This window comes from Artemia franciscana, unplaced genomic scaffold, assembly GCF_032884065.1.
Source record: "Artemia franciscana unplaced genomic scaffold, ASM3288406v1 Scaffold_7625, whole genome shotgun sequence".
NCBI classification, from domain to species: Eukaryota; Metazoa; Arthropoda; class Branchiopoda; order Anostraca; family Artemiidae; genus Artemia; species Artemia franciscana.
The window spans coordinates 1-8,639 of NW_027067691.1; the positions used below are offsets into that span (position 1 = coordinate 1).

At 28.6% G+C, this 8,639-nt stretch overlaps 1 long non-coding RNA gene across 1 annotated transcript; it reads right to left on the reverse strand.

Moving 5' to 3' along the window:
* Positions 1-5,451: 5,451 nt before the first annotated feature.
* Positions 5,452-6,814, reverse strand: LOC136043614 (uncharacterized). Its single transcript, XR_010621673.1, has 2 exons — positions 5,958-6,814; positions 5,452-5,496 (listed from the first exon to the last, which is right to left on the reverse strand). It is a non-coding gene; the product is annotated as an uncharacterized LOC136043614 (long non-coding RNA).
* Positions 6,815-8,639: the final 1,825 nt, after the last annotated feature.

The window sequence follows — 8,639 nt, forward strand, 5'->3', positions numbered from 1 at the left end:
ACTTATTTTTATATATATTGTCAAAATATATTGAAATATTGTTGCAATTCCCAGTTTGTTTAGTTTTTCTTTTTTTTTAGTTTTTTAGCTTTTTTAGTTTTTTTTAGTTTTTTATCTTTTTTATTTTTTTATGTTTTTTCTTTTTGGGTTTTTTCTTTTTTTTTATTTTTTCAATTTTTAATTTTTTTTTTTAGTTTTTTCTTTTTAGTTTTTTTTTAGTTTTTTACCATTTTTCTTTTTTCGAATTACTTCAATCTATTGTCAAAATATTTCGAAAATATTTATGCAATTTCCAGTTTTTACATTCTAGTTTGTTTTCTTTTATATATATAGAAAATATAATCTGGCGTAACGGACAGACAACTTATTTTTATTATATAGATATATACTAGCTGTTGGGGTGGCGCTTTGCGCCACCCCAACACCTAGTTGGTGGGGGCGCTTCGCGCCCCCCCCAAGCCCCCCCGCGCGCGTAAGTCGTTACGCGCCATAATAGGTTACGCGCCATTGTAGTTGTGTCCCTATGTCCCACCTGTGAATATAGATATATGTATATATATATATATATTATATGATATATGTATAATATATATTATATATATATATATATATATATATATATATATATATATATATAATATATATATATATATATATATATATATATATATATATATATATATATATATATATATATATACTATATATATATATATATATGGTTTTAACTACGTAAAACTTGCGAATATACAACATTCTTTGCTGTCCCATTGTCTTTGCATATAAATAGATTGTCAGGTTTACCGACTCTTGAACATGCAACATATAATGGTCCATGGGAAAACAATCTGTATTCAGATCTATACCTCATGATTCTAATGATTGCCCTTGAGCTTTGTTGATGGTGATTGCTAATCGACCATTCCTGTCCCGGTGTCCCGGTCGTCATTTATATCCCCCTGTTTCCCCCGGTGTCCCCGTTGTAGTTGTGTCCCTGTGTCCCGGTCGTCAATTATATTCCCTGTGTCCCGGTCGTCATTTGTATCCTGGTGTCCCGGTCTGTATATACATTCGTTTTTTAGTTTTGATTTTCTCCTTTATTTTTTCCTTTTTTTTCTTTTTTAGCTTATTTAGATTTTTAGATTTTTAGTTTTTTTATTAGTTTTTAGTTTTTTTTCTTTTTAGTTTTTTTGTCCCGGTCGTCATTTATATCCCCCTGTTTCCCCCGGTGTCCCCGTTGTAGTTGTGTCCCTGTGTCCCGGTCGTTATTTATATTCCCTGTGTCCCCGGTCGTCATTTGTATCCCGGTGTACCGGTCTGTATATACATTCGTTTTTTAGTTTTGTTTTTCTCCTTTATTTTTTTCCTTTTTTTTTCTTTTTTAGTTTATTTAGATTTTTATATTTTTTAGTTTTTTTTATTAGTTTTTAGTTTGTTTTTTTTCTTTTTAGTTTTTTTGTAGTTTTTACCTTCTTTTTAGTTTTGTTAGTTTTTTTTTTTACTTATGTCCTGGTCGTCATTTATACTCCCTGTGTCTGGTGCTTTGTTGATTGCTAATTGAACATTCCTTTTGTCCTGGTCGCTTTCTCTTTGAGTGTCGTCATTTATTTTTTTCTTTTTTAGTTCTTTTAGTTTTTACCTTTTTTAGTTTTTTTTAGTTTTTAGATGAAAATTATTTTTAGTTTTTTCCTTTTTTTCTTTTTAGTTTTTTATTGGTTTTTACCTTTATGTTAGCTTATTTTTCAGTTTTTTCCTTTTTTTTAGTTTTTTTTTTATTTTTTATTTTTTTTAGTTTTTTTACCTTTTTTTAGTTTTTTTAGTTTTTTAGCTTTTTTACTTTTTTTATTAGTTTTTAGTTTTTTTGTAGTTTTTGCCTTTTTTTTTAGTTTTTTCAGTTTTTTTTTTTTAGTTTTTTATTGGTTTTTACCTTTATTTTAGCTTATTTTTCAGTTTTTTCCTTTTTTTAGTTTTTTTTAGTTTTTAGTTTTTTACCTTTTTTTAGTTTTTTTAGTTTTTTTAGTTTTTTAGCTTTTTTATTTTTTTTATTAGTTTTTAGTTTTTTTTGTAGTTTTTGCCTTTTTTTTAGTTTTTTTAGTTTTTTAGCTTTTTTATTAGTTTTTAGTTTTTTTTTGTAGTTTTTGCCTTTTTTTAGTTTTTTTTAGTTTTTTAGCTTTTTTTATATTTTTTATTAGTTTTTAGTTTTTTTTGTAGTTTTTGCCTTTTTTAGTTTTTTCAGTTTTGACGTCACCTGATCCAGTTTTTTCAGGTGACGTCACCTGATCCACGATCCACAGATCCACAGACAACTTATTTTTATATATATAGATAGTTTTTTTTTTTTACTTATGTCCTGGTCGTCATTTATACTCCCTGTGTCCCGGTGCTTTGTTGATTGCTAATCGAACATTCCTTTTGTCCTGGTCGCTTTCTCTTTGAGTTTCGTCATTTATTTTTTTCTTTTTTAGTTCTTTTAGTTTTTTACCTTTTTTAGTTTTTTTTAGTTTTTTAGATGAAAATTTTTTTTAGTTTTTTCCTTTTTTTCTTTTTAGTTTTTATTGGTTTTTACCTTTATTTTAGCTTATTTTTCAGTTTTTTCCTTTTTTTTAGTTTTTTTTTTTTTTTTTTTATTTTTTTTTAGTTTTTTACCTTTTTTTAGTTTTTTTAGTTTTTTTAGCTTTTTTACTTTTTTTATTAGTTTTTAGTTTTTTTTTGTAGTTTTTGCCTTTTTTTAGTTTTTTCAGTTTTTTTTTAGTTTTTTATTGGTTTTTACCTTTATTTTAGCTCATTTTTCAGTTTTTTCCTTTTTTTTTAGTTTTTTTTAGTTTTTAGTTTTTTTAGTTTTTTACCTTTTTTTAGTTTTTTTAGTTTTTTTAGTTTTTTAGCTTTTTTATTTTTTTTATTAGTTTTTAGTTTTTTTTGTAGTTTTTGCCTTTTTTTTTAGTTTTTTTAGTTTTTTAGCTTTTTTATTAGTTTTTAGTTTTTTTTGTAGTTTTTGCCTTTTTTTAGTTTTTTTAGTTTTTTAGCTTTTTTATGTTTTTATTAGTTTTTAGTTTTTTTTGTAGTTTTTGCCTTTTTTTAGTTTTTTCAGTTTTGACGTCACCTGATCCAGTTTTTTCAGGTGACGTCACCTGATCCATCCACAGATCCACAGACAACTTATTTTTATATATATAGAAGATATATATATATACTAGCTGTTGGGGTGGCGCTTCGCGCCACCCCAACACCTAGTTGGTGGGGGCGCTTCGCGCCCCCCCAAGCCCCCCCGCGCGCGTAAGTCGTTACGCGCCATAATAGTTACGCGCCATTGTAGTTGTGTCCCTATGTCCCACCTGTGAATATAGATATATCTATATATATAAAAATAAGTTGTCTGTGGATGGATGGATGGATGGATGTGTGGATGGATGTGTCAGGTGACGTCACCTGAAAAAACTGGATTAGGTGACGTCAAAACTGAAAAAAACTAAAAAAAGGCAAAAAACTACAAAAAAAACTAAAAACTAATAAAAAAAATAAAAAAGCTAAAAAACTAAAAAAACTATAAAGGTAAAAACCAATAAAAAACTAAAAAAAAAACTGAAAAAACTAAAAAAAGGCAAAAAACTACAAAAAAAAACTAAAAACTAATAAAAAAAGTAAAAAAGCTAAAAAACTAAAAAAACTAAAAAAACTAAAAAAAGGTAAAAAACTAAAAAAAATAAAAAATAAAAAAAAACTAAAAAAAAGGAAAAAAAAACTGAAAAATAAGCTAAAATAAAGGTAAAAACCAATAAAAAACTAAAAAAAAAAAGGAAAAAACTAATAAATGACGACACTCAAAGAGAAAGCGACCAGGACAAAAAACTAAAAAAAAAGGCAAAAACTACAAAAAAACTAAAAACTAATAAAAAAAATAAAAAAGCTAAAAAACTAAAAAAACTAAAAAAAGGTAAAAAACTAAAAAAACTAAAAACTAAAAAAAACTAAAAAAGGTAAAAAACTAAAAGAACTAAAAAAGAAAAAAATAAATGACGACACTCAAAGAGAAAGCGACCAGGACAAAAGGAATGTTCGATTAGCAATCAACAAAGCACCGGGGACACAGGGAGTATAAATGACGACCAGGACACAAGTAAAAAAAAAAATTAACAAAACTAAAAAGAAGGTAAAAACTACAAAAAAACTAAAAAGAAAAAAAAACTAAAAACTAATAAAAAAACTAAAAAATCTAAAAATCTAAATAAACTAAAAAAGAAAAAAAAAGGAAAAAAATAAAGGAGAAAAACAAAACTAAAAAACGAATGTATATACAGACGGTACACCGGGATACAAATGACGACCGGGACACAGGGAATATAAATAACGACCGGGACACAGGGACACAACTACAACGGGGACACCGGGGGAAACAGGGGGATATAAATGACGACCGGGACAAAAAAACTAAAAAGAAATAAAAACTAAAAACTAATAAAAAAAACTAAAAAATCTAAAAATCTAAATAAGCTAAAAAAGAAAAAAAAAGGAAAAAAATAAAGGAGAAAAACAAAACTAAAAAACGAATGTATATACAGACCGGGACACCGGGATACAAATGATGACCGGGACCCGGGACACAGGGAATATAAATGACGACCGGGACACAGGGACACAACTACAACGGGGACACCGGGGGAAACAGGGGGATAACCTGACAATCTATTTATATGCAAAGACAATGGGACAGCAAAGAATGTTGTATATTCGCAAGTTTTACGTAGTTAAAACCATATATATATATATATCTATATTCACAGGTGGGACATAGGGACACAACTACAATGGCGCGTAACTATTATGGCGCGTAACGACTTACGCGCGCGGGGGGGGCTTGGGGGGGGCGCGAAGCGCCCCCACCAACTAGGTGTTGGGGTGGCGCGAAGCGCCACCCCAACAGCTAGTATATATATATATATTATATATATATATATATATATATATATATATTTATATATATATATATATATATATATATATATATATGGTTTTAACTACGTAAAACTTGCGAATATACAACATTCTTTGCTGTCCCATTGTCTTTGCATATAAATAGATTGTCAGGTTTTACCGACTCTTGAACATGCAACATATAATGGTCCATGGGAAAACAATCTGTATTCAGATCTATACCTCATGATTCTAATGATTGCCCTTGAGCTTTGTTGCTGGTGATTGCTAATCGACCATTCCCTGTCCCGGTGTCCCGGTCGTCATTTATATCCCCCTGTTTCCCCCGGTGTCCCCGTTGTAGTTGTGTCCCTGTGTCCCGGTCGTCATTTATATTCCCTGTGTCCCGGTCGTCATTTGTATCCCGGTGTCCCGATCTGTATATACATTCGTTTTTTAGTTTTGTTTTTCTCCTTTATTTTTTTCCTTTTTTTTTCTTTTTTAGTTTATTTAGATTTTTAGATTTTTTAGTTTTTTTATTAGTTTTTAGTTTTTTTTTTTTCTTTTTAGTTTTTTTGTAGTTTTTACCTTCTTTTTAGTTTTGTTAGTTTTTTTTTTACTTATGTCCTGGTCGTCATTTATACTCCCTGTGTCCCGGTCGTCATTTATACTCCCTGTGTCCCGGTGCTTTGTTGATTGCTAATCGAACATTCCTTTTGTCCTTTTTTTCTTTTTAGTTTTTTATTGGTTTTTACCTTTATTTTAGCTTATTTTTCAGATTTTTCCTTTTTTTTAGTTTTTTTTTATTTTTTATTTTTTTTAGTTTTTTACCTTTTTTTAGTTTTTTAGTTTTTTTAGTTTTTTAGCTTTTTTACTTTTTTTATTAGTTTTTAGTTTTTTTTGTAGTTTTTGCCTTTTTTTAAGTTTTGTTTTTCTCCTTTATTTTTTTCCTTTTTTTTTCTTTTTTAGTTTATTTAGATTTTTAGATTTTTTAGTTCTTTTATTAGTTTTTAGTTTTTTTTTCTTTTTAGTTTTTTTGTAGTTTTTACCTTCTTTTTAGTTTTGTTAGTTTTTTTTTTTACTTATGTCCTGGTCGTCATTTATACTCCCTGTGTCCCGGTGCTTTGTTGATTGCTAATCGAACATTCCTTTTGTCCTGGTCGCTTTCTCTTTGAGTGTCGTCATTTATTTTTTTCTTTTTTTAGTTCTTTTAGTTTTTACCTTTTTTAGTTTTTTTTTAGTTTTTTAGATGAAAATTTTTTTTAGTTTTTTCCTTTTTTTCTTTTTAGTTTTTTATTGGTTTTTACCTTTATTTTAGCTTATTTTTCAGTTTTTTCCTTTTTTTTAGTTTTTTTTTATTTTTTACCTTTTTTTAGTTTTTTTATTTTTTTTAGTTTTTTAGCTTTTTTACTTTTTTTATTAGTTTTTAGTTTTTTTTTGTAGTTTTTGCCTTTTTTTAGTTTTTTCAGTTTTTTTTTTAGTTTTTTATTGGTTTTTACCTTTATTGTAGCTTATTTTTCAGTTTTTTTCCTTTTTTTTTAGTTTTTTTTAGTTTTTAGTTTTTTTAGTTTTTTACCTTTTTTTAGTTTTTTTAGTTTTTTAGCTTTTTTATTTTTTTTATTAGTTTTTAGTTTTTTTTGTAGTTTTTGCCTTTTTTTAGTTTTTTTAGTTTTTTAGCTTTTTTATTAGTTTTTAGTTTTTTTTGTAGTTTTTGCCTTTTTTAGTTTTTTTAGTTTTTTAGCTTTTTTATTTTTTTTTTATTAGTTTTTAGTTTTTTTTTGTAGTTTTTGCCTTTTTTTAGTTTTTTCAGTTTTGACGTCACCTGATCCAGTTTTTTCAGGTGACGTCACCTGATCCATCCACAGACAGACAGACAACTTATTTTTATATATATAGAAGATAGATATATATCTATCTATATTCACAGGTGGGACATAGGGACACAACTACAATGGCGCGTAACTATTATGGCGCGTAACGACTTACGCGCGCGGGGGGGCTTGGGGGGGGGCGCGAAGCGCCCCACCAACTAGGTGTTGGGGTGGCGCGAAGCGCCACCCCAACAGCTAGTATATATATATATATATATATATATATATATATATATATATATATATATATATATATATATATATATATCTTCTATATATATAAAAATAAGTTGTCTGTCTGTCTGTGGATGTGTGGATGGATGTGTCAGGTGACGTCACCTGAAAAAACTGGATCAGGTGACGTCAAAACTGAAAAAACTAAAAAAGGCAAAAACTACAAAAAAAACTAAAAACTAATAAAAAAAATAAAAAAGCTAAAAAACTAAAAAAACTATAAAGGTAAAAACCAATAAAAAACTAAAAAGGCAAAAACTACAAAAAAAACTAAAAACTAATAAAAAAAGTAAAAAAGCTAAAAAACTAAAAAAACTAAAAAAAGGCAAAAACTACAAAAAAAACTAAAAACTAATAAAAAAGCTAAAAAAATAAAAAAAATAAAAAAAAGGCAAAAACTACAAAAAAACTAAAAACTAATAAAAAAAATAAAAAAGCTAAAAAACTAAAAAAACTAAAAAAAGGTAAAAAACTAAAAAAACTAAAAACTAAAAAAAAACTAAAAAAGGTAAAAACTAAAAGAACTAAAAAAGAAAAAAATAAATGACGACACTCAAAGAGAAAGCGACCAGGACAAAAGGAATGTTCGATTAGCAATCAACAAAGCACCGGGACACAGGGAGTATAAATGACGACCAGGACAAAACCAAAAAATCTAAAAATCTAAATAAACTAAAAAAGAAAAAAAAAGGAAAAAAATAAAGGAGAAAAACAAAACTAAAAAACGAATGTATATACAGACCGGTACACCGGGATACAAATGACGACCGGGACACAGGGAATATAAATGACGACCGGGACACGGGGACACAACTACAACGGGGACACCGGGGGAAACAGGGGGATATAAATGACGACCGGGACAAAAAAACTAAAAAGAAAAAAAAACTAAAAACTAATAAAAAAAACTAAAAAATCTAAAAATCTAAATAAGCTAAAAAAGAAAAAAAAGGAAAAAAATAAAGGAGAAAAACAAAACTAAAAAACGAATGTATATACAGACCGGGACACCGGGATACAAATGACGACCGGGACCCGGGACACAGGGAATATAAATGACGACCGGGACACAGGGACACAACTACAACGGGGACAACGGGGGAAACAGGGGGATGTAAATGACGACCGGGACACCGGGACAGGGAATGGTCGATTAGCAATCACCATCAACAAAGCTCAAGGGCAATCATTAGAATCATGAGGTATAGATCTGAATACAGATTGTTTTCCCATGGACCATTATATGTTGCATGTTCAAGAGTCGGTAAACCTGACAATCTATTTATATGCAAAGACAATGGGACAGCAAAGAATGTTGTATATTCGCAAGTTTTACGTAGTTAAAACCATATATATATATCTATCTATATTCACAGGTGGGACATAGGGACACAACTACAATGGCGCGTAACTATTATGGCGCGTAACGACTTACGCGCGCGGGGGGGCTTGGGGGGGGGCGCGAAGCGCCCCCACCAACTAGGTGTTGGGGTGGCGCGAAGCGCCACCCCAACAGCTAGTATATATATATATATCTATCTATATATATATATATATATATATATATATATATATATATATATATATATATATAAATAAGTTGTCTGTGGATCTATGGATCGTGAA